The sequence below is a fragment of the Balaenoptera physalus genome (assembly GCF_965194825.1).
Source record: "Balaenoptera physalus genome assembly, chromosome: 12".
NCBI lineage: Eukaryota > Metazoa > Chordata > Mammalia > Artiodactyla > Balaenopteridae > Balaenoptera > Balaenoptera physalus.
In genome coordinates, this window is record NC_138897.1 from 25,026,062 (window position 1) to 25,052,051 (window position 25,990).

The following is a 25,990-nucleotide window of genomic DNA, read 5'->3' on the forward strand; positions in this document are numbered from 1 at the left end:
AATAACCCAGTGGATCAAAGAAGAAATCACAAAGGAAATTAGGAAATATCTTGAGACAAATGAAAATAAAAACACAAAATAACAAAACTGATGGATTCAACTATACTTCAATAAAAAGTAAATTAAAAGAAACTTATGGGACCCAGTGAAAGCAGTGTTAAAGGGGAAATTTATAGCTATAAATGTTTACATTAAAAAAGAAGAAAGCTCTCAAATCAACAACTTAACTTTACAACTTAAGAAACTAAGGAAAAAACAAAAGAACAAACTAAACCCAAAACTAGCAGAGGGAAAGAAATAGTTAAGGTTAAAGCAGAGATAAATGAGATAGAGAATAGGAAAATGATAGAGAAAATCAACAAAACCAAAAGATGATTTTTTGAAAAGATCAACAAAATTGACAAATCTTTAGCTAGACTGACTAAGAAAACTAGAGAGAAGAGTCAAATTACTAAAATCATAAATGAAAGTGGGTGCATTACAACCTATGCTACAGAAATAAAAAAAGATTATAAGAGAGTACTGTGAACAATCGTACACCAACAAAATGAATAACCTAGATGAAGTGGACAAATCCCTAGAAACACAAGACCTACAGAGACTGAATCATGAAGAGATAGATATCCTGAATAGACCTATAACTAGTAAAGAGATTGAATCAGTAATCAAAAATCTCCCAACAAAGAAAAGCCCTGGACCTAATGGCTGCTTCACAGGTGAATTCTAGGGACTTCCCTGGTGGTCCAGTGGTTAGGACTCCACACTTCCAATGCAGGGGACATGAGTTCGATCCCTGGTCAGGGAAATAAGATCCCACATGCCACACTGCCAAAAAAAAAAAAAAAGAGAGAGGGAGAGAGACCTGAAACCTACAAATCAGTATCTCTAATGTATATAGATTCAAAAATTCTCAGCAAAATACTAGCAAACCAAATTCAACAGTATATTAAAAGGACCAAGTGGACTTTATTCCTGGAATGAAAGAATGGTTCAGTGTACAGAAATTGCTCAATGTAATATACCACATTAACAGAATGAAGGGGAAAAAACTCCACGTGATCATCTCAATTGATGCAGAGAAAGCATTTGACAAAATTCAACACCTTTTCGTGATAAAACACTAAACAAACTAGAAATAGAAGGAAACTACCTTAACATAATAATACTATTCAGCCTTAAAAAGAAAAGAAATTCTGATATGTGCTGTAACATGGATGACCCTTGAGGACATTAAGCTAAGTGAAATAAGCCAGTCACAAAAAAGACAAATACTGTATGATTATAAATGAGGTATCTAAAGTAGTCAAAGTCATAGAGACAGAAAGTAGAATGGTGGTTGCATTGGTGGTGTTAGGGGCAGTGAGGAAAGGGGAGTTAGTGTTTAATGGGTGCAGAGTTTCAGCTGGGGAAGATGAAAAAGTTCTGGAGGTAGATGGTGGGGACAGTTAAACAACAGTGTAAATATACTTAATACTACAAAAATGTACATTAAAAAACGGTTAAGATAGTAAATTTTGTTTGTATTTTACCACAATAAAAAATGTTTTTTAAATTACCAAAAAAAATTTACTGTAGTAAATATCTTTGTATGTAAATTATTTCACTTGTGTGCTTTTTTTTTTTTTTTTTTTTGGCTGCACTGCAGTGCATGCAGGATCTTAGTTCCCCGACCAGGGGATCAAACGTGTGTCCCCTGCAGTGGAAGCTCGGAGTCCTAATCACTGGACCGCCAGGGAATTCTCTTGTGTGTGAACTCATATTTGTAAAACAGGTTTCTAGAAGTGTATGTTGCAGTGTCAAAGGGTATGTGTTTTATAATTTTGAAAATATTGTCAAACTGTTGGTGATGCTGATGTACATGCCCTCCGGCAACGTATGGGGCCTGGTCGTCCCTACACCTTCGCCAACAGTGTGTTATCAAACTTTTTGATGTTCGCCAATCTGATTTGAGAAAATATTTCAGGGTAGCTTTCATTTGACTTTCTCCTGTTATGAGTTTTGGTGAGGTTTAAGAGCCATTAGTATTTGCTCTTTCTTTTTTTTTTTTAATTTATTTTTTGGCCACACCATGAGGCATGTCCCAGACCAGGGATCGAACCTGCACCCCCTGCAGTAGAAGTGCGGAGTCTTAACCACTGGACAGCCAGGGAAGTCACAAGTATTTCCTTTTCGATTAACTGTTCCTACGTTGGGCAGTGGTATTTTGAACCCAAATGCAGAAATTTCGAGTTCCTTTAAATGTCATTCAGCTCATTTTTGTTCACTATTGTAGTTAATTGAAAGAATTTTGAACTCTAATTTTCCTACCCAGGAAACTGGCTCTCTTTATATTTTTGCCTGTGGATCTGGTCTCTGGCCACAATGCCTGATCTTCCAACTGGGATTTCCTGAATTCCAGGGACATCCGGAGACTCTTTTTGGCCCCAGAGTCTTAAAGTTCAATTCTAACCTATAGTCTCTCCTTCCACCATCACCTCTCTTTTACCATAAAAATTCAAGTTCACAACTAAATCACCATAAAACAACCATAAAAATCCATTCTCTTTGGACTTTCCTGTTTACATTGTTTATATTAGAAGGTGAACTCTTGGAGGTCTGAGTAACCTAGGTGTATAACGTTCAGTAACTTAAAAAAAAATACAAACTGTTTTGTATTATATTTTCTCAGGGGTAAAATGGAGACAATAATACTTTACTCACAGCATTGTGAAAATTAGGTCCAATTATGTATATATTTTGCTATATTACATATATACACTTGTATATGTTTGAATACATGCACATATATTAGTTTTGTATATATATTGAATATATTCTTGTATGCAAACTGTACAAATGCATAAAAATTGAAAAATAAAAGTTACGTTTCCAACCCAGTTCTTCAGACTTCTAAATAAATTGGAATTACGTTTTACATATTGTTTGTTAAACTTAATTTCATTTAACAACCTGTTGTGAAGGACTTTCCAAGTCATTAAATAACTTTCTACATCCTTCTTTTTAAAGGTGCAGTATTCTGTTGGATGGATGTGCCATAATGCATTCAGCCAATGCCCTGTCATTGAACATTTAGTACTTTGGTGATATTTTCTAGTCAAATACACAGTTTTGCATACATGGGCAAAGTAGGGGAAGCAAGTGGTGGACTGCTTGGTGTATTAGTTTGCTAGAACAGCAGTAATATAGAAGCATAAATTGGGTATCTTAAACAACAGAAATTTATTGTCTCACAGTTCAGGAGGCTAGAAGTCAGAGGTCAAGGTGTCTGCAGTGTTGGTTTCTTCTGAGGGCTGTGAGAGAGAATCTGTTACACACCTCTCCCTTAGCTTCTGAGGGTTTACTGGCAATCTTTTGTGTTCCTTGGCTTGTAGATGCATAACTCTGATGTCTGCCTTCATCTTCACATGGCATTCTCCCTGTATATAAGTCTGTTTGTAAATTTCCCCCTTTTATAAGGGCACCTGTCATGTTGGATTAGGACCCATTCTAATGACTTCATTTTAATTTGATCGCCTCTATAAAGACCGTATCTCCAAATAAGGTCACATTCTAAGGTACTGGGAGTTAGAACTTCACTATATGAATTTTTTTTTTTTGATGGGGGAGAATAATTCAATCCATAACACCCAGTGAAATGGTTTATTATTTATTCAAAAAATGTTTACTACGTGCCTATGGGAGCCTTGGGCTATGCCAATAAACAAAAACCCCCTTCTTTAAGGAATTTACATTCCACTAGCAAGGAGACAAATAAACAGATGACTATACAACGTGTGGAGGGGTGATTAAAAGCTGTGTAGGAAGATGAAGGAGGGGAAAGGATGGAGAGTGCTGGAGTCTGGGGACAGGAGGTGAGGGTGGGAAGGTGTTGCTATTTTATGCAGGGCGAACAAGGAAAGGCTTGATAATATCACATTTGACCAGAGTCTTGGAGGAGATAAGGAGAAGTGGTCTAAGTTAATTATAATTTGTTTTACTTATTTAATTGTCTTCTTCCGCCAGAATGCAAGCTCCTTGAAAACAATAAATAATACAGTTGATCTACAACATGCCAGTGCCTAGATCCATGTGCGGCATTTACAGGGCACGCAATAAAATATTCACTACTAAAAATAGGGAAAAGAGTGGTCCAAGCAGAGGGAACAGTAGGTGCCTAAGGCCCTGAGCTGGGAGCGTGCTTGGAGCAGCGGCAAGGAGGCCATTCCAATTAGATCTGACAGTGAAATAGCCACGAGTGAAAGTGAGATTATAGTGGTGGGATGGCTTTGGGATTGAGGCATATTGTAGGGCTTTGCAGGACATTTTAATACCATTGGCTTTAATACTGAATGAAGTGAGAAGCCACTGGAAGTCTTTAAGCAGATGGGGGACATGGTCTGATTTATGGAGATGGAGGGAGGGAATTATGTTTAGAGCCTCAGAGAAAATCAGAAATAATAATCTCATTCAGAGACCTGCAGTGTATTTCATTCTCTGGGTAAACCTAGTAAAATTTCCATTATTCCATAGCCAAGGCCATTTGATCGCATTGGGAACCATTTATTACTGAGGGGCCATGGTGGCATTTAGCACCTCTGGAATAATTTTTTGCTGATTTAGTTCAGTTCTATTTGTTTCTTTGTTTTAACACTAAAGGACATTTCAATTTTGCAGGTATAAATTTTATTATTAAGATGTTGAGAATACTGGCCCTGCTCATCCAGAAAATGGTTAATTTTTCACCATTTATTTCTTGAAAAGCTGTTTCCTTGGGGCTGGATACCAGGCTGTGCTGACTTTTCTTGTTCTTCGTGGCAATTTAACCCAATTTTTAATTGTATAATACCTGTTTCCTCTTCTAGACCTTCAGCTTCTTGAGGTCAGGCCCAGCCCTGAAGCACAGTGCACACAGAATTACTAAGTAAATATTAGCGGAATAAGTGAATGAATGAACCAAATGGACATCCTAAATCAGAAGCACCAGTCCTTGTTTTTTTTTTTTTTAAATTAATTAATTTATTTATTTTTGGCTGTGTTGGGTCTTCGTTTCTGTGCGAGGGCTTTCTCTAGTTGTGGCGAACGGGGGCCACTCTTCATCGCGGTGCACGGGCCTCTCACTGTCGCGGCCTCTCTTGTTGCGGAGCACAGGCTCCAGACGCGCAGGCTCATTAGTCGTGGCTCATGGGCCTAGTTGCTCGGCGGCATGTGGGATCTTCCCAGACCAGGGCCCAAACCCGTGTCTCCTGCATTGGCAGGCAGATTCTCAACCACTGCGCCACCAGGGAAGTCCCACACCAGTCTTTGTTTTAAGTATCTTTCTGGAAAGTCACTGAGTAGTGAGGAGGATGAGGAAGTTACGCAGGACTGCAGTTTCAGATACCATAATGTTTCCAGTGACTCACTTGATACTTCATTGCTTGATTGACTTTGCTATTGAACACAACATGTTTCTGGATACAGCTGGTTTTTATAATAGTCTAACCAAAATGAGCTGGGCAGTGAAGTGTAATTTTTTGTGCATTTTCTGGTTTGCAGTTTCTTTCTAAGTAGCATGGATATTTGTACAGTCCCAGACTGGGAGTGTGTTGGCAAGACAGGTAGCCATTTGGAAGTTTTGTTTTTAATTATACCTTTTTTTGGCTGCGTTGGGTCTTCGCTGCTTCGCGGGCTTTCTCTAGTTGTGAGCGGGGGCTACCCTTCATTGCGGTGCATGGGCTTCTTATTGCGGTGGCTTCTCTTGCTGTGGAGCACAGGCTCTAGGCACGTGGGTTTCAGTAGTTGCAGCACGCAGGCTCAGTAATTGTGGCATGCAGGGCCTAGAGTGCGCGGGCTTCAGTAGTTGCAGAGTGTGGGCTCAGTAGTTGCAGCTCGTGGGCTCTAGAGCACAGGCTCAGTAGTTGTGGCGCATGGGCTTAGTTGCTCTGCGGCATGTGGGATCTTCCTGGACCAGGGCTCGAACCTGTATCCCCTGCATTGGCAGGTGGATTCTTAACCACTGAGCCACCAGGGAGGTCCCTACACTTTTTTATTTTTGAATGTATTCGTTTTCCATTACTGCTACAAAAAATTACCACATATTTAGTGGCTTAAAACAACACAAATTTATTGTCTTATGGTTCTGTGGGTGAGAGTCTGACTCAGTCTCACTGAGCTAAAATCAGGGTATCAGCAAGACTGTGTTCCCTTCTGAAGGCTCTAGGAGATAATCTGTTTCCTTGCCATTCTAGATTTTAGAGGCTACTCCACATTCCCAGACTCTCACCATTTTCAAAGCCAGTAATGCCTGCTCCTCACGTTGAATCACTTGATCTTCTGCAAGAGCCATATTTATGACTCATGTTTTCGGCCTCCCTCTCACTTTTTACTTTTGTGATTACATTGGGCCCACCCAGATAATTGGGGATAATCTCCCTATTTTAAGGTCATCTGATTAGTGACCTTAATGCCATCTGTAACCTTAATTCCCCTTTGCCATGTAAACTAATATATTCATAGGTTTTGGGGATTAGGATGTGGACATCTTCAGGGTGGCCATTATTCGGCCTGCCAGAGGGAATAATTTTAAATTTACAGAAGAGTTGCAAGGTACAGACAGTTCCCGAATATCCTCCTCCTAGTTTCCTTAAACATTAATATCTTATATAACCGTACACAATTGTCAAAACTAGGAAATTAACATTGGTACAATATCCTTAACTAAAGTCCAGACTTTATCTGGCTTTCATCAGTTTTCCCACTATTGCCTTTTGTGGTTCCAGGATCCAATCCAAGATACCCCATTGCATTTAGTGGGAGGGTGTTTATGGCCTTCTTGTTAGTGTTTCTGCAATAACTAGACACTGAAGTAGTCAAGCCAAAGTTATCATGATACTTGTGCAGGCAGTATTGAAAGTTGCTGACCAAGGATAATACCTTGCACATTACATGTACAATAAGTAGTTTTCAAAGGACTGCACTTCAACTAATGCATTACATATTGTTAAAACCATTCCTATTATTATTTTCTGATTTATGATGTTTTCTTAGCAACAGTATGATATTTGCCTAGGAACACTGGTTTCTAGTGAAACTTTTTATTTCAAGCCATGCAAAAAATACAAAAGGGAGGGAATATTAAATTTCACAAACAGCATTACCTCAAAGTAGAATAAGTTACTTCTTGGTCTATCAAGACAGTTCTGAAGAGATGCTCACAAGTTTTGCTAGGTCACTTTGGGGTAGGTAGACTGTGTGATTTTTGTATAGGCAAAATTAAAAAGCACTTTGAGGTTGATTTGGTGCCTGACTCTCTTTTTGCTATAGTAATTGAAAAATAAAATTATACATGTAATTCATATTTATTGCAGAAAAATTAGAAAACATGTAGGAAAAAACTATTTTTAATCATGCATGGGGACTTCCCTGGTGGCACAGTGGTTAAGAATCCACCTGCCAGTGCAGGGGACAAGGGTTCGAGCCCTGGTCCAGGAAGATCTCACATGCCACAGAGCAACTAAGCCCGTGTACCACAACTACTGAGACTGCGCTCTAGAGCCCACGAGCCACAACTACTGAGCCCCTGTGCTGCAACTACTGAAGCCCATGTGCCTGGAGCCCGTGCTCCGCAACAAGAGAAGCCACCACAACGAGAAGCCCGTACACCGCAATGAAGAGTAGCTCCGCTCACCACAGCTAGAGGAAGCCTGTGCGCAGCAACGAAGACCCAATGCAGCCAAATATAAATAAATAAATAAATAAATAAATAAATAAATAAATAAATAAATAAATTTATTTTAAAAATGCATGACCTCATTTCCCAAAGATAATAATTGCTAATATTCCTTTAGCCTTTTTCCCCTTGGGCCATATATACATAAGTATTATAAATATAATTTATTTTTGAAAATTGGATAATACTGTACATACCATTTCCTCTCAATATATCATGAACACATATTCATAGCGTTGTTGACAATGGCTGCATAGCCATAAACTATCTAATTTCAGAACATTTTTATCACCTCTTTTTTAGCTAGGCTTCTCAGGTATCTTGTGTTTTAGTATATTTTCCTGTAATTATTCTGCAAGTTCAGGGAACTTGTTGGCTATAAAAGTTGGAAAAGTATATGTAAGACCTCTATAGTACTTTTCAGAGTGTATTGGCACATACTGTTCATATTAAGGAAATAACAGTGATATCTATCTCATAGCGTTATTGGAAGAAATAAAGTAACAGTGAATAGCACATAGAAAACAACCCATAATATGAGTTATTATTACTGACGTCGTCAAGAGTCCTGTATGGTTAGTATCATCATGATCCCGTATATGTATTTTAGATGAGGAAACTGGCTGGAGAGGTGAAATAAGGACCCAAGGACGTCAATCCGGTAACCTCAGCTCATTTGGCTTCAAATTCCATACTTTTGTCACTGCACCACATTGACACTCTTTCCTGTTGCACCTGTCCTTTCTGACAGTATTGCAGGCAATTCTACATCTGCTATTCTGTCTCCATCAAACTTTATTTTCCTATTTCCCAATTCTTTAGAGTCCTACAAGGAGCTGCTTGACTTTGGGGTGATTATTGTGTTGGAATGAACAGGGGCCTTAATGAAGTTAAGCTACCAGAACAAGTGCTGTAGGGTAAGCCAGGACTGCAGCACGAAGGTAAGAAGGTTTAGCAGCTTCTCGGTTTTGCCACGCGGCTTTGCGGTTGCCCTGGAGGCGCAGGAGAGTGGAGAAACGCTGAACGCCGGAAGGACTGCATTTCCCAGAAGTCCGCGCGCCGCGCGCCACGTGACCGCCGGCTAGAGCGCGCCGGGGCTTTCGGTACCCCCGGCGTTCTCGGCAGCTTCCCTCTTCTCTCCCCGCCCCTGGGCCTCCGCACTGACGCCGTCCGGGCGGGAGCCGAGCCGGAGTCGGAATCGGAGCCGGAGCCGCAGAGACGTGGAAACATGGAGGCCTGAGCCGGTGTGCGCCAACCCGGCTGCGGCGGCGACCGCGGCTTGTTCTGTCCTCTCTGCCACCCGTTCGTCCGTCCGTGAGCTGGAAGCGGATCTCCCCGCCGCCTGAGACAGGTGGGCTGTGGCGCCGCCCCTGGCAGCGCGGCCCTGGGAGCCGGGCGGGTCCCCCGCCCCTTGTCAGAGCGGGTTTGGGGACACCCTCCCCTCCCCCGGGCAGAAGGGTCCCTTCTGCCAGTGGGGGACGGGGCCACGAGAGCTGCCCCCCACTTCCAGGATTCAGTGGCACTTAGAGCCGGGAAGTGAGGGGGTGTGCTAATCAAGAGAGTGAGAGGGGCCTCAGTCCGAGCCTGGTGTTGGGAGTTGGTGGGGGGGAGATACCGAAGAGCAAGTCGATGCTTCGGAAGATGAGATTGATGTGACAAGTGGGCGTGTGATGGGCAAGGTGAGCAATAATATTGATTGTTTTTCTGACATACAAATTTTTATTGAGACGTAATTGACATACCATAAAATTCACCCTTTAAAAGTACAATTAAAGTATAACGCAGTGGTATTTTGTTCTTTTTTTTAACTCAGTGTTTTTTAAAAGCATATTCACAGGTTTGTGCAACTGTCTAATTTAAGAACATCTTTATCACCCAAAAAAGAAACCTATACCCATTAGAAGTCACTCCTTATTCTCCACTCCCTGGCAACTAGCGATTGTGTTTTAACTGAAAGGTGAGAGAGTGGGAAGTTAGCTCGGGTGTTTGTGAACAGTAGTGAGTTAATAAAGCTGATAGGATGAAAGTACTGAAATAGAGAGAAGGGATGGGCTGATTGTAATAGGGCCAGCAAAGGGGTGCACAGGATAGACTCGCTAGGGGGGCAGATTGAGCAGGATCCTTGAAAGCTGGAAGGAGAGGTGTGTAGAGAGAAGGTGCTGAAAGATATGAAAACACCAGTGTGTGTGTGGAGGCCGTGGAGAGGAGTGTACCCTTTCAGACGGACCCTGGCTTTGGGCGGATGAATTGAGGGCTCAAGAGAGGAAATGGAGGTGGAAGGGAAGGGGATCTATAGTAATAGGTGAATGGTTGCTGCTGAGCATGGAAGTCTTATGAATAATGTAGATTTCTTGAATGGTTATCCTGCTTTGTATTGTTTATCTTAGATAATTTTCTCTGCAACTCAGAGACAGAATGGGCAAGTATAACTATTCCCATTCTGCAGATGAAGACTCAACCTTTTAGCGGTTAGGTGACTTCCTGAAACTCATTAGGTTAGTAAATAGGGCAGAATGAGTGGGAATGAAAGAATTGATGCACATGGATTAAGTGGCAGAAAATTGAGATGGGTCAATGTTACAGGAAGGAGTTTCAACTATTAAATATATTAAGAAATCTATATTATTATGATAAGTAGGTCAAGGACTGTGTTTTTGTAACTTTGAAATTTGGAAAAGTTCAACCCGGGATAATGTAATATACCCCCACGTACCCATTACCCAGCTCTAACAATCAGTAACTCAGGCTAATTTAGTTTCATCTATGGCCCTATCTATTCCTTTTCCCAACTCCATTTCATTTGTAAATATTTGAGTATATGTCTCTGGAAGATTGAGTCACTCTCTTTTTAATACACCCACAATATGATTGTCACACCTAAAAAATTAATAGTAAGCTCTTAATATCTAGAAGGACTTATTTTTTTAAATGTGGTATCCATTTGATACTGAAGAAGCAGTGCAAACATTTTGATGTTTGACTTTCTGAAAAATACAGTTTGTTTCCTGATTTTTCCAGTCAATCCTGTTCTGACTGTTCCATTTTCTTGGTTAATATGGTTCATCCTTCTACAGAATGCTTGAAGAATTGTCACTTTGGCTTGGTCTTTAATGGATGGAGTTTTGTGAGGGCAGGAAAAAAATAGAAGTGAAATATACCACAAAATGCACAAATAACTATCATATCTCATACTGCTCTAAGTATTTGGGCAATTTGATTATGTTTCTCTACTCCAGATGATTTCACATATTGTTAGAAGTTGTTTAATGTGTGTGTATTAGTTTTCTATGACTACTGCAACAAATCACCACAAATTTAATGGCTTAAAACAATACAAACTTATTCTTTTAAAGTTCTGTATTTTAGAAGTCCGAAATGGGTCTCACTGGGCTAAAATCAGTGTGTCAAGCCTGTGTTCCTTTTGGGAAGTTTCCAGGGGAGAATCTGTTTCCTTGCATCTTCCAGCTTCTAGGGGCTGCGCCATTCCTTGGCTCGTGACCCCCTTCCTCCATCTTCAAAACCAGCAGCATTGCATCTCTCTGACTGTTCTGTAGTCCATCTGACCACAGCTGGGAAAGGTTCTGCACTTTTAAGGACCCATATGATTAGATCAGGCACACCTGGGTAATTCAGGGTACTTTTCCCCAACTTAAGGTCCTTAACTTAATTACATCTGCAAAGTCTCTTTTGCTATGTAAAATAACCGAATCACAGGTTCCATAGATTAGGATGTGGACATCTTGGGAATTGCTATTCTGCCTATCACAGTATGTTTTGGGATATTTTGTTGAGACTTAAGAAAATCAGTGATTTTGTTTGCTGCTGCAAATGCAGTGTGTCCTCTTTCACTTTGTAGATAATGGGAATAGTGCTGGAGAGGACTGTTCCGTTTTCCTTTTAGTGACTGTAAACAAATATGTGGGAAATACCTGTGACATTTGTAGGACAGGCTTTGGTAAAATGAGACCTTTAAAAGTGATTAAATATAAAAACAATGTAATAACGTGTAAAGTTTTTCTGTATTTTGTTTCGGTCTTTTTCATATTCATGTTTTTTAAGTATTGTTTACTTGTAATCAGAGCGTATATAATGCTCAGCTGCTACTTGAAGTCACAGGACACTCTGGCAATGACGGTTCCCATGCCCAGAGTGAGAGGGCAGGGGCTCTCTGTCCCAGTGGGTGATGGAGGCACCTCCAATTCAACAGGAAGACTCAAAGGGAGAAAAAATTTTCAGGAAGAATGAGCTACTGTGAGAGTTGGGCTTGAATTCCCATCTAGAATTTTCCTTATGTGACCCAGCTGGGCGAGGTTGAGTGCTGTGGGCCTGAAAAGCAGAGGGGCAAGGTGGCTGTTACCGCTCTTCCTCTCCCAGGCTGGGGAGAAGACTCTGAATCTTAGAGGTGGATTTCGGAAGGTCCTGTAGTTGGTATCCTGCTTCCTGAGGGGGTTCCACTTTGCAGCTTAGCTCTCAAGGTCTTGACTGCCTTGGAGCGTGACGGTCTGGTCTCTCTGATGGTGGTGTGTTTTAGCTTACTGCTTCCAGTAAGCATAATGGGAATTATTATATATCTGTACCTATTTTTAAGCTTATTTTCCCTACTAAGATTCTTTTTTAAATTAATTAATTAATTAATTAATTTTTGGCTGTGTTGGGTCTTCGTTTCCGTGCGAGGGCTTTCTCCAGTTGCGGCGAGCGGGGGCCACTCTTCCTCGCGGTGCGCGGGCCTCTCACTATCGCGGCCTCTCTTGTTGCGGAGCACAGGCTCCAGACGCGCAGGCTCAGTAGTTGTGGCTCACGGGCCTAGTTGCTCCGCGGCATGTGGGATCTTCCCAGACCAGGGCTCGAACCCGTGTCCCCTGCACTGGCAGGCAGATTCTCAACCACTGCGCCACCAGGAAAGCCCCCTACTAAGATTCTTAGTTGAGCTTAATGCTTTGAACTTCTTAAAAACTGCTTGCAGTTTTAAGTTATACTCATGTTTGTCTGTTTCTAGACAAAGCAATCGAAGAGGGCTGAGAACAACTTTACAGATAGCTCTTATGTACTGAAAGCTTTTTTTTTTTATTTATTAAGAAAGTTTGGTCAGTACTTTTTGATGTCTTCTCTAGTTTTTGTTACATTCTTTAAAAATGCAGACACCAGGTGAGGGGTGGGGGGGTGGGTGAAATGGGTGAAGGTGGTCAAAAGGTGCAAACTTCCAGTTATAGAATAAATAAGTCCTGGAATGTAATGTGCAACGTGGTGACTGTAGTTAATAATACTGTATTTTATGTTTGAAAGTTGCTAAGAGTAGGTCTTAAATGTTCTCGTCACAAGAAAAAAAAAATTAACTGTGTGTGGTGCTGGATGTTAACTAGACTGATTGTAGCGATCATTTTGCAATACGGTATATACATATATTGAATCATTGTGTTGTACACCTGAAATTAATATGTTACATGTGAATTATATCTCAATTAAAAAATGCAGACACCGGGCTTCCCTGGTGGCGCAGTGGTTGAGAATCTGCCTGCCAATGCAGGGGACACGGGTTCGAGCCCTGGTCTGGGAAGATCCCACATGCCGCCGAGCGACTGGGCCCGTGAGCCACAATTGCTGAGCCTGCGCGTCTGGAGCCTGTGCTCCGCAACAAGAGAGGCCGCTACAGTGAGAGGCCCGCGCACCGCGATGAAGAGTGGTCCCCACTTGCCGCAACTAGAGAAAGCCCTCGCACAGAAACGAAGACCCAACACAGCCATAAATGAATGAATAAATAAATAAAATGAATAAATAAAAATTAAAAAAAAAATGCAGACACCAAAAGTGGCTATAACTCTCCAATAAGGATATTGGAAGAATTAACAACAATTTTTTTGTATGTCATATGACAGATAATAAGTTTCTTTTTTAGATTGAGTCAATCACTGAATCTTTTTTTTTTTTTAAAAATATTTATTTATTTATTTATTTGACTGTGCCAGGTCTTAGTTGCGGCACTCGGGATCTTCGTTGTGGCATGTGGGATCTTTAGTTGCAGCATGCAGGCTCTTAGTTGCGGCATGCATGTGGGATCTAGTTCCCTGACCAGGGATCGAACCCAGGCGCCCTGCATTGGGAGCACGGAGTCTTAACCACTGGACCACCAGGGAAGTCCTGAAGTCAATCACTGAATCTTGACAATTCTTCCTTCAAAATACCTTTTGCAACCTTACAATACTTTCAAAGCCTCCTGTGTCAGTTAAGATTAGGTTTGTCTATGAGTAACATACAGTTGCTAGCTTGAACATGTTATTAGTTTGTTTCTCTTGTAAGAGAAGTCCAGAGGTAGACAATTCAGGGCCGGTATGGTGGCTCTGCTGTCATCAGGAACCCAGCCTCTTTTCCAGCTTCTTACTCTGTCATCTCTAGGATGTGGCCCTTGATTTCTGGGTCCAGATGGTAATGTATGACATGTAGTCAGATAAATGGTCTGGCACCCATAAGACAGTTCTGGACTAGACTTAGGTATTTTGAAATCATCAGTGTATTGGGGAAGAGTTCACTGGTCTAGAAGGCTGAGGGATATATGCAATTTTATAGTTACAGTGGGCAAAGTAGAAGACATGCCCTTTAGTAAGTCTCCCCATCAGGCATCAGCTTGCTTTCTGGCCTTTTTTGCTTCCCTCCGTACTCCAGCCATGTTGAGCTTTTTTCAGTTCCTTGAATGGGCCCTGCCTATTTTTCCTAATCCTAGGCCTACACACATGCTTTTCTCTTACTTTGAAAAGTTTCTTAACCCCACACCCAACCAGGCCAGTCCTTCAGGTCTTAGCTTTTTTTAAAAAAATATTTATTTATTTGGTTGTGCCGGGTCTTAGTTGCAGCAGGCGGGCTCCTTAGTTGCAGCACTCAGGCTCCTTAGTTGTGGCATGTGAACTCTTGGTTGCAGCATGCATGTGGGATCTAGTTCCCTGACCAGGGATCGAACCTGGGCCCCCTGCATTGTGAGCACGGAGTCTTACCCACTGCACCACCAGAGAAGTCCTAGGTCTTAGCTTTTATGGCATGACCTCTGGGAAGCTTTCACTGAGTCTTGAATAGTTGCCATATTATAATTTCATGTTGCTTTATTTGTGTCTCTTACTCAACTGTAAATAAATTCTGTCCTTCACAATTTTAACCTTGGCTCTTGGTATTGTGCTAGCCACAGAGTGGGCACTCAGGAAATATTGATGGAGTTGTTGTGCTTACATAACCAGTGTGATGGAGCTTGGGTATTGCTAGCTTTTTTTTCAGCCCTGCAGTATTCTTTGATATTTGCACATTGAGTTATATGAATCAATGATTGTGAAATAGTAAAGCACATTCTCTCCAATGTATTTAAAAGTTAATATTTCTACTTAAAGTAATACTTGCAAATTGTTAGAAAAGATAATAATTTATAATAATATTACAAAAGATCAGCAGTACCCTGCCTTACCTATCCGTTTTAGTCTGGTTCCCAGAGATAACTGCTTTTAACTGTGTTTATAAGTAATATGTCTAAATGGCTATTTTGTGATTTATCAATTTTAGGTAATACCTATTGATGCCTGTTGTGGTAGATGAGGTCCTCTTCCTCCTCCTCCCCCTCTTCCAGCCCTTTTAGTATAGATACTTAAGAATTCTTGATTAATTCAGTGTTTACATCATCCTGACTGCATAAATATCACTGCTGAGCTGAGTTTACCTTGTTTCCCCGCCCCCAGCCCTATTTGCTTTATTTTTCTGTGAACATATTACTGATTTTTACCAAATACTTTGAAAGACCTGTGGGGATTGGGACCCAGGAAACCGATGCAAGATGTTACTCTGGCTACTGCTGTTGCCGTGACAGTGAATTATTTTTCATCCCGTCCCAGAGGCTTCATTGTCTTTGTTAATGAAGGTAAAGTACAATCTCACACCTTCACAGTTCCCGACTTGACAGTGTCTTAACTTAATGCTCCTCTGGTTTTGTTCGTGCTTTCTGTTTGGAACTCCTGTTACTAATCTATTAAGACCTTCTAAATGGGTCTTCTTATTTTCTGTCTCCTGTTTTCTATGTGTCTTCGTGTTCTTAATTATGGGCGTTTCCTTGACCTTGTCTTCTCTCCTGCCTATTGAATTTTTAAATCAATTTTTAGTTTCAAGTATCTTTTCTTGTTCTTTGATTATTTCCTTGACATCTTGTTCTTGGTTCATGGGAACAAAGTGGTATAGTGGTTAAGAGCATGGTTTCTGCACCCAGACTGCCTTAGCCTGAACCCTGGTCTGTCACTTTCTAACTCTGTAGTCTTGGTCTTGGGCAAGCCGCTTAACCTTTCTTTGTCTCAGTTTATTCTTCTAGGCCAAGGGTCGGCAGACATTTTGTGTAAAGGGCCAGATCGTAAGAATTAGGCTTTGTGGGCCCAGAGGCAAAATGAAGAATATTTTGTAGGTACTTGCAAAACAAGGGAGAAAAAATTTCCTCAAGTTTTTTAATCGATGAAATTAAAAATACAATACTAATAATGGTTGAGAACTTTTTTTTTGGTAATAAAGGTTTGCTGATGAGAAGAAAGAAATCTCTTTTGGGGGGAGAAGGGATAACATTTTAGTTAATTGGAGTTTAAAGTTACTATTTCCTATCATCAAAATTGATTATAAATGTTCCTGTTTAATGCTGATTTGTAATGAGATATAATGTATTTCAGCTTTGAATATATCTCTTTACATAGATAAGTATTGCCAAATACTGATATCAATCTATGAACATATGTTTTTTTTTTTTTTTTTTTTGGCTGCACTGTGCGGCTTGTGGGATCTTAGTTCCCTGACCAGGGATTGAACCCGTGTCCACAGCAGTGGAAACCCGAGTCTTAACCACTGGACCACCAGGGAATTCCCCCAATGGTTTTAATAGAGCGTATTTATTGCTTGGAAGGCATCTATAGAATTATGTTAGATTCATTTCTCATATTTACCCTTTAGCAAATCATTCCATTACTGACTAATCACTTCCAATTGAGGACTACGTGGAACTCCTTGTTGCACAGTTAAATGGTTTTTGAAATGTGGAAAGTACTTTTGTACTTGCACTGAGGTCTGAAAAATGCTGTTGGAACTGCAGTTTGACTTTGGAAAATATATCTACTGCATACTTGTGTGGGAGTGGAGATCTCGAGTCTTATTTTGATTTTTGACAGCATCAAAAGTGTATAAAGCAGCTTGACATTACCTGTGATTCAAACAGTGTCAGTTGTCCTTGAAAGGACTTTACCTCAGTATAGGTTTTACAGATTTTTTTTTTTTTTTTTTTTTAAATGAGGACTTTATCACGGGGATCACAGGGAGGGTCTTTTTTTTTTTTTAAAGAAATTCACGTTCTTTTATTTATTTATTTATTTATTTATTTATTTATTTATTTATTTATTTATGACTGTGTTGAGTCTTCGTTTCTGTGCGAGGGCTTTCTCTAGTTCTGGCAAGTGGGGGCCACTCTTCATCACGGTGCGCGGGCCTCTCACCATCGCGGCCTCTCTTGTTGTGGAGCACAAGCTCCAGACGCGCAGGCTCAGTAATTGTGGCTCACGGGCCCAGTTGCTCCGTGGCATGTGGGATCTTCCCAGACCAGGGCTCGAACCCGTGTCCCCTGCATTGGCAGGCAGATTCTCAACCACTGCGCCACCAGGGAAGCCCGGTTTTACAGATTTTTAAGTGCTGTTGGCATTCTGATTTTAGGTTGAATTCATTGAGAAATATTATCAAATCTGAAGCAAAAACTAATTTCCAAAGTCATTCAGTGTCCAGTAACAGTGGTTGAGGGGGGTTCTTCTTGTTCAGAACAATTTCAGTCTCAACCCTGAGCTTGAAAAATTTAAATAAAACTATACCATTGCTGAGCCATTGTATTGTTGTGTGGTAGAACATATCAGGATATTCAGTTTTTATTTCTGAGAAAAATTTTATGGAACTGATAGTTAAGTTCATGAGAGTGGATGAAGTTGACTGTTGACACTGCTGGTTCAGTAACACATGATAGATTCAAATATTTTTATGCAGAGTACCTGCTGATAGATAGCATAATGAACACTGTAGGCTATAAACACCTTGCATTTAAAAAATATTTATTTAATTTACTTAAAAATAGAAATAATAAATCCACATGTTAACATAAATAACATATTTTTGTAAAAAATTTATATTTTGCAAAGTAAAATAAAATTTTGTAAACACCTTGCATTTTCACAAAGTTTGTAAACTTGTCCAGCTAAGCTTTTTTCTGCTCCATACATGTTTACCACCATCTGTCGTTATTCATCTTAGCAGATGCCACTTCAGGTTGTACTGAATTAGTATTTTCTCAACCAATTTGGAAAACAGTCATGGCTGTAATTGTTCCTTACAGGCTGTTCTTTGAGCAATTATTTTCACTGAGAGACAAGTCTTAAAGATGTTTTATTTTCTCTGGACATATTTCTTTGTCTGCTGTAATCAAACACAGTTTAAATCATGATTGGTAAATGACTTTCCTTGCTTGGTTAACAAATGAGCCATTCAGAATCTTACTCTGGTTGTAGCCTCATTTTCATTTTTTATTTTTGGAAGACATTTTACTTGTGATGAAATGCCTTGTTTTAAATTTTCTAATTTCCCTGATTGTTGCTCTGATGAGTTGGGAGTGAGTGCTGTGTGGTAGGGCATGTCATGTTATTACCTTAGTTGGTAATGTCTGCCTATCTTGTATTCTTCTGACATAGCTATGATGATATTACATGAGAAACATAATACTTCGACATCTAATTAGATAAAAAAATGTACACTCCACTGTGACTTAAAAGTGTGACATCAGAGTCTACTTTGTTGTTTTTTTTTTTTTTGGCCTTGGGGCTTGTGGGATCTTAGTTCCCCTACCAGGGATCAAACCCAGGCCCCAGCAGTGGAAGCACAGAGTCCTAACCACTGGACCATCAGGGAATTGCCCTTTGTTCTTGTTTTGATATGAGAGATATTTACTGGTAATTAAAAATGTCAAAGTATGGCAGTATGCATGACACTTGAAATGCTGTCATTGTCACATGTATCCCTGAGATTTGTAGTGCACTGAGCAGCAGTATAAAGGGATGAACGCACCGCATACAGTCTCTGTAGTAACTACTCAGCTCTGCTGTTGTGTCACGAAAGCAACTTTAGACAGTGTGTAAACAAATGACCATGGCTCTGTTCTAAAAAACTTCATTTGTAGACACTGAAGTTTTAATTTCATATGATTTCCACGTGTCACAAAATACTGATTTTTCTTGACCACTTAAAAATGTAAAAATCATTCTTCATGCAGCAGGCTGGATTTAGCCCTCGGGTCATAACTGCTAATCCGGTGCGGATTAAACGGCTCAATATGTGTCAAGCACTTTGAATAGGACCCAGGGACATAGTAGGCTATATAAATGTTTGCAGTTGTTATTATTATTATTTTTATTATCTCCCTGAGGATATTAGTTAAAAATTTTTTTCTTAGACTCCCCTGTTTTCTGATTAATTTCTTGGTTTCCTTTGGTTTCTTTATTTCACGTTGGAGGCTTTCCTCACAAGTCTAATCGTTTTTGGTGGACCACTCTTAATTAAAGATTGAGACTCCCAGTATTGATTGAAAACTCTGCGTGTGAGCGGATTTTGCTGAGTGGTGGGCATTGCTGTAGGTGGCAAGCCAGCTTTTTAAATGGGGGGAATCCCAAATGTCTGTATCTTTTCCATGGTTCCCCTTCATTTTCTGGGAAGAAAATTTCATTTTTTGGGAAGAACCCTCCAGTCTCCTGCTTTGGAGGCTGGGAAACCCACTGTGTATCTGTGCAGCAGGCAGACTTGAACTTCATTCCCCTGTTTTTATCCTCTGCCTCATTACTCTCTCCAACCTTGGCTTCGGAGTCCAGAGTCTCTCCATTCAGATTTCTTCAGAGTGCACATACCTGGTTTCCTACTCGGGGGGAAAGACTCACAGACTTGAGCCCCCTGCCTTGCCCGATCGTTCATGGTGCTTTTCTCCAGTTCTTTCACCTTCCCAGGGTTCCATGGGGTGGATTGGCTTGCTTCTTGTTAGGGTCTCCTTTGGCAGGCAGGTATGTTGGGGGCATCCTCAGCTCTGCCAGTTCAGTTACTAGCACTCTGTCACCTTTCCATCTTTCACACCTCCTCTGATCTTATACTTGTGGGCTTATATCTTTTTATTTTCATTGCTCTCATTTCACTGCCATGGAATACCCAACTGTACTTACTTAATATAGCACTTGGAACATAGTAACCTTTTAGAGAATGTTCCATTACTTGGACTAATGGCACCTGTGGTGTTTTAACATGTCCTTTGGCCAGTGATCACTGCCCACTATTTCTCTGGACTCCTGTTTCAATGATGAGGTTTCGCTTTAAAGTTTGTTGAGTACAAATGTGTGTGTGTGTATGTTTGTGTGTGTACACACACATATATACATTCAGGCGATTCTGGAATATAGTTTATGATTTATGGAGTCTTAAGTTGGGACAAAGTGCAGTAGCTTGTTATTTGTATATTTTGAGGGTGTTAAGACAGAATTTGGTTATCATGGATTTTCAGATCCACTAATGTTTACTTTCCAGCTAAGATACATTAAATCAGGAGACAGTCAGTGAGTCAGTACATATAGAAGAGGAAGGAGATTTATTTTATGTATATATCAGATATTTCACAAATTAAATACAAAATATTGAGCATATCATTTCTTGTTCAAAGTGTTCTTTTCACTCATGATAGTAAAATTGACTTGGAATAATTGATCTGAAGTGTTAAATAGCAGTATAAGTCAGACAGCAAAACAAGGCATTATTAGAAGGGTAGTTAAATTCGAAATGAATGGTGAAGATAATGAGTGCTCTAGGACTGTAGAGAAAAAAGAGCGCTCACACTATGCTTAGTGAGTAGGGTTTCAGGTGCTGTGGGACAGGTGTGTGGCGAGGAAGGCAGGTGTGAACAGCAGGAGCGGAGGAGTGGGAGAGCTTGCTAGGTGTTGAGAACGTGGCTTGCCTTACTTTGTTCTGGTACTTATTTGCAAATTGTGGTTCACACACAATTTGTATCAAAATCACTGCGAATGCTTTTTAGAAAATGCAGATGCCTGGGCTCTGGCCTGACATTCTGAATCTTTGAGGTGTAAGCATTCACATTTTTATCCACATGCTCCACAGGTGTTTTTTATGTACCTTGAAGTTTGAGAACTACCGGTTTGGAGGACAGTTGGAAATAAAGTTGGAAAGCGAGCTTTCAGACTGTGGAGGGTCTTGAATGTCAGTATTTGGCTTTTCATGTAATGAAGAATCATTGAATATTTTTGAGCTGGTAAGTAAAATGATGGAAGTGGTAACTTCACAAATATTAAAAATAGATTATATTTGACCTTTTATTTGGCTAAACATGCCCTGTGCCAGGTCTTTTACTGAGTGCTTTGCACGTGTCATCTTGCTTCATCCTCAGAAAATCTTTATGAGTTGTAAGTAGTGTTGTTTTTCTCATTATACAGTGGGGTTTGATAAATGGTAAATGGAGATTCAGGCTGAATCTACACAGACTTAGCAGGATCTGTCTCATACTAGAACCTTTGGTCTTTTTTTTTTTTTTAATAAATTTATTTATTTTATTTATTTATTTTTGGCTGCACTGGGTCTTTGTTGCTGCACGCGGGCTTTCTCTAGTTGCGGCAAGCAGGGGCTACTCTTCGTTGCGGTGCGCGGGCTTCTCATTGTGGTGGCTTCTCTTGTTGTGGAGCTCGGGCTTTAGGCACGTGGGCTTCAGTAGTTGTGGCACGCAGTCTCAGTAGTTGTGGCTCGTGGGCTTTAGAGCGCAGGCTCAGTAGCTGTGGCACACGGGCTTAGTTGCTCCGAGGCATGTGGGATCTTTCCGGACCAGGGCTCGAACCTGTGTCCCCTGCATTGGCAGGCGGATTCTTAACCACTGCGCCACCAAGGAAGCCCAGAACCTTTGGTCTTAATTTTGATGCTGGACTGAATTTCCTTTTTTTTTTTAAGGATTAATGTAGTAGTGGAGTGTGCAGGGTGAATCGAAGTGGAGAGATTGGGAGCAAAGAAATCAGGATACTGTTGCACTGAATCATGTGAGATTGTAGAAGTCTGGTCCAGCATGGAAGCAGCGGGAAGATAAAGAGATGGGCTTAAAAGTTGATATGTAGAATTGTGGGTATTGTAGAAGAACCCACAGGGCTTGTTGATGTCATTGGAGAGTCACCCTAGTAAAGTGGTAAAGACCAGGGACTCTGGAATTAGATTGCCTGGGTTCAAATCCTGGCTTTTCTACTTATTATCTCTGGGACCTCATGAATTTGGTAAGTTACTTAACCTGTCTGTGCCTTAGTTTCCTCATCTGTAAAATGAGAAAACTGTGCCTACCTCTCAGAGTTGTTAATGGGGACTAAATGAATCAGTGAGTTTAAAGCCCTTAGACCGTGTAAATAAATCTGTTAATAGTGCTGTTGCATTATGTGGTTCTTCTGCCTCAGATGCTCCTGTGTATTTCCATAGATTCTTGTAATAACTCCATTGTAATACTTACCAAATGTGTTATAATAATTTATTGACATGTTTGTCTCTCCAGGATTTGAGTCCATTAATGGCAGGGACCTGGTTTTATTCATTTTTGCATTTTCGGTAGCCATCATAACACCTACATTTATAGTAGGTGTGTAATAGGCATGTGTGGAATGTATGCTTGGGTATGTGAGTGAGGTAACTTGAGCCAAGAATGCTAATGACATTGATAGGAATAGTGACTTTTGGAGGGGTTGCTTGTTTTGGGGGACAAATGTTAAATTCTATTTTAAAATTTATAATGATAGTACGACATCAATTGATTTGTTCAATACATAGAGATTTATGCTTGGATTTTGACTGAGAAGTCAAGACAAAATATTAATTCTGGGGTCACTCACATAGAGTTTAAAGCACAAGCCATAAGCACATTCAGAGCCTTCCTGAAGGAGAGCAGGTAAAGAGAACAATCTATTTATTTAAGAATTTTTTTTTTTTTTTTTTACTGTAAATTACAACATGTTTCTGGTTTAAAAAACGTCAAGCAGTACAGAAGGACAAAGTGAAAAGTCCCTTCCCTCCAGATTTCCATTACCATTCTTCAGAGGTAACCAGTCTTGGATCACTGCTTATGTTTCCTTCCAGAAATTATCTAGGCGTATATAAGAATTTACATGTTTATTTAAACTAATGGGATTTTACTATACGAGCTGTTCTGTGTCTTTGTGTTTGTTTTTACTTGCGGTATTTGGGGTATCTTTACATATTAACACATAAGGTCTACCTCATTCTTTTCAGCAGCTACATTGTATTCCATTATATGCTTATTCCACACGGTGGTTAATCTCCAGATGATGATCATTTAGGTTATTTTGTGTGTTTGCTCTTCCAAATAGTGATTAACATCCGTATGTATAGAACTTGTCAACTTGTATGACTTTACCTGTGCAAATGAATTTCTAAAACCAAAATTGTTGGCACACTTAACATTTTGACAGGTTTTGCCAAATACCTACACACTAATGGTGGGGATGCCTGTTTCCTTATTACTCTCACAACTGCTATTAAGGTTTTTCTTAACCTTTGCTAATCAGATTGGTAAAAATGATACCTCACTGTTTTAATTAGCATATTTTATTCCTCATTTATACTGAAAATCTTTTCATATATTTATTAGCTATGGGACCTTGGCTATTTCATTAAGTATTTTTTTGGGTAATACCTCTTCAGCAGTGTGCTGTAGGTTACTTAGGGATAAGGAGGAATAATCTACCTTGGGAGATATGTCATATATACTACAAAAACATAGCATTTAAAGGTAGTTTTTACATAATGGAAACTTTAGGTGGGAAGGTGAGAGGGAAGACTGGTTTTGGGAGGGAGGGTGGAATCAGTTTTACACACGTTAAGATTGAATTATTCACTACATTGCCTTAAAGATAGGTCTTTTGAAAGGTTTACTGCTAAAAGCATCAGCAGTGGCACGCTGCTTATTTCTAGTATAGATTTATGTAAGGAACATTGTTATCCACGATTAGTGGATATATAGGTATAAATTTTTATATGTTACATATTATAATTAATATATATAATTATTTATATTATATATATTATATTACCCTTAAATTAAAAAAAAATTCCTGAGTGTTTTAGGCATATCGATAGAACTGGCATTCCAGTCAGAGGTTGGGACTAGGAGAGGTTTGAAAGTATTAATAATATCGTGGAAGGCACTGGTGAAACCAGGAGAGAGGCTCAGTTATTGAAACATTGAGAGAAGGAAGAGCTGAAAGCCAGGAAGTCTTCTGATACACAGTGAGAGGGAAGAGCATTAGGACTGTTAGGAGGTGGGGTGATTGGATAGTGGGTTTTTCAAGTTCCATTTTATTGTGGTTTTCATTGGTAAGGGTCTTGGGAGTTCCAAATACATTGAATGCAAGTGGTGTGTGTGTGTGTGTGTGTGTGTGTGTGTGTGTGTGTGTGTGTGTTTGAAATCCTTGGCATGAATCAGATGCAGAAGAGGTGCCATTGGGCCTCAGTTTTCTACTTTGCTTTCTGCGAGGGTGGGGAGCAGATGGAACTTTCTGGCAAGAGTACCTCAGTGGCTAGTTGTCTTTGCTTGGCTGAACTTGTTCCTCCTTGGCATTGCAGCTGCCTTGGGTGCTGTTTTCACTCTCTGTTCTCAGCAGATAGTACCCTGTTGTTGCTGCCTAATGGAGTGAGGGCAGGGGTGACTGGGCAGGGTGTCCTAGCCAGGTCTGTTGCCCCTGGGCTCTGGCCCTTTTCTGGCCAACTGCCTCTGGACTGGGGTTGCTGTTCCACTCTTGGTACCCTTGATTGAAGACTCCTGAGCCTGCCCTGGATGTCACTTTGCTTTTCAGTCCATCTCCAGCTGTTTTACATTTTATGGGGATTTCTCACAGCTTCTGGTTTCCTGTGAATTTTTGAGCATGGCTGTGTAATAATTGACAAAATTTTTTTGCATTATTTTAGGGTTAGGTGAGGAAAAGAGGGGAAGGAGGCATTGCATTTTGTGCTCAGTTGGCTGTCTTGGTTTTCCTTGTTAATATTCTGTTCAGTGTCTTCTTATAGCTGACAGGCTTTATTCATATTGTTTTAGAAAGGTTTCATATTGGTCCTGGATTGAGCAGTTATTTTAGTACTTTGTGGTCTATCCTAGTAGTTTTGAAAATAAAATTTATTTCCTATAAATCAATAGAAAATAGGCAAAGGATATAAGAGGTGATGGCCTCCTTCACAGCAAGAGAAATGAAATGCAAATTAAAACCATATTGTAAACTATTTTCATGTGTCAGTTGGCAAAGACCAAAAAGTTTGATTAAACAGTGGTGGCTGTGGTGTGGAGAAACGGGCATTGCTGAAGGGAGTGGAAGTTGGCAACCTCTAAAGAAGGCAGCTAGGCAGTGTAGGGGAGGAAAAATAATTTTCCGTTTACCCTTCTGAGCTCTTAACTGTGATAAAAGATCAACAGGAGAAAAACAGAAGTTTATTCACATGCGTACCTCACATATACATGGGAGATACCTAGGGAAAAATGAGTGGCTTAGAATTCAGTTTAATACCATCTTAATAGGGAAAGGGGAAGGGGAACGTAGGCCTCTTAAGGGAGAAAAAATGATTTTTAGGAAAGATGAATGGGCCTTAGAAGAATAGATGAGAGGTATGATAGTTTGTGACAAAGTTAGTCTCAGTGTTGTGTCAACTTCTAGATGCTCTTGTCAGTCTTCCCTGGTTGATGAAACTGCTCAATTTATGATTTATGATAATGGAGTTTCTTTTGGAGAATCTGTCTTTAGGCAGATAAGGAGAGTTCAGAGAAGGCCTCAACCTGCATTGCTATTTTTCAAGTGCCAACAGCTCAAAATAAAGTGGCAAAGTGGCAGAATTTGAGGTGGCATATTCTGCTACTCTTCAGCAGTATCTACCAAAGTTAGAAATGCACATAATCTTTGACCCAGCAATTCTGTTTCCCTGGATTTATTGTACCTATATACTGATACACGTGTGAAATATGTATCAGGTACTTATTGGAGAACGATTTGTAATAGCGAAAGATCATAAGCTACTTAAATGTCCATCGATAGGGGATTTATGGAATTAAAAACTGGAATGTTAGAGTTGTAAAAATAAATGAAGTGCTTTATATACATATATGTAATGATTTCTAATTTATATTAACTGGGAAAAGCAAAGTAAAGAGGCATATATAGGGTGTTATGGTTTGTGTAAAAAGGAGAAAATACGTGTTTGTAT

The 25,990-nt window shown here is 40.0% G+C and overlaps 1 protein-coding gene across 5 annotated transcripts in view; it reads left to right on the forward strand.

The window, feature by feature from the left end:
• Window positions 1-8,747: 8,747 nt before the first annotated feature.
• Window positions 8,748-25,990, forward strand: part of DYM (dymeclin) — a 387,454-nt gene continuing 370,211 nt past the window's right edge. Inside the window, exon 1 of one of the 5 annotated variants that reach the window (XM_082416575.1) lies at window positions 8,748-9,038. The gene's annotated coding sequence lies outside the window, so the exon portion shown is untranslated. Of the gene's footprint in view, window positions 9,039-9,131; window positions 9,367-15,417; window positions 15,576-20,874; window positions 21,015-25,990 lie in introns of those variants that run through there. The other 4 variants (XM_082416571.1, XM_082416573.1, XM_082416574.1 and 1 more) reach the window with 4 other exon arrangements.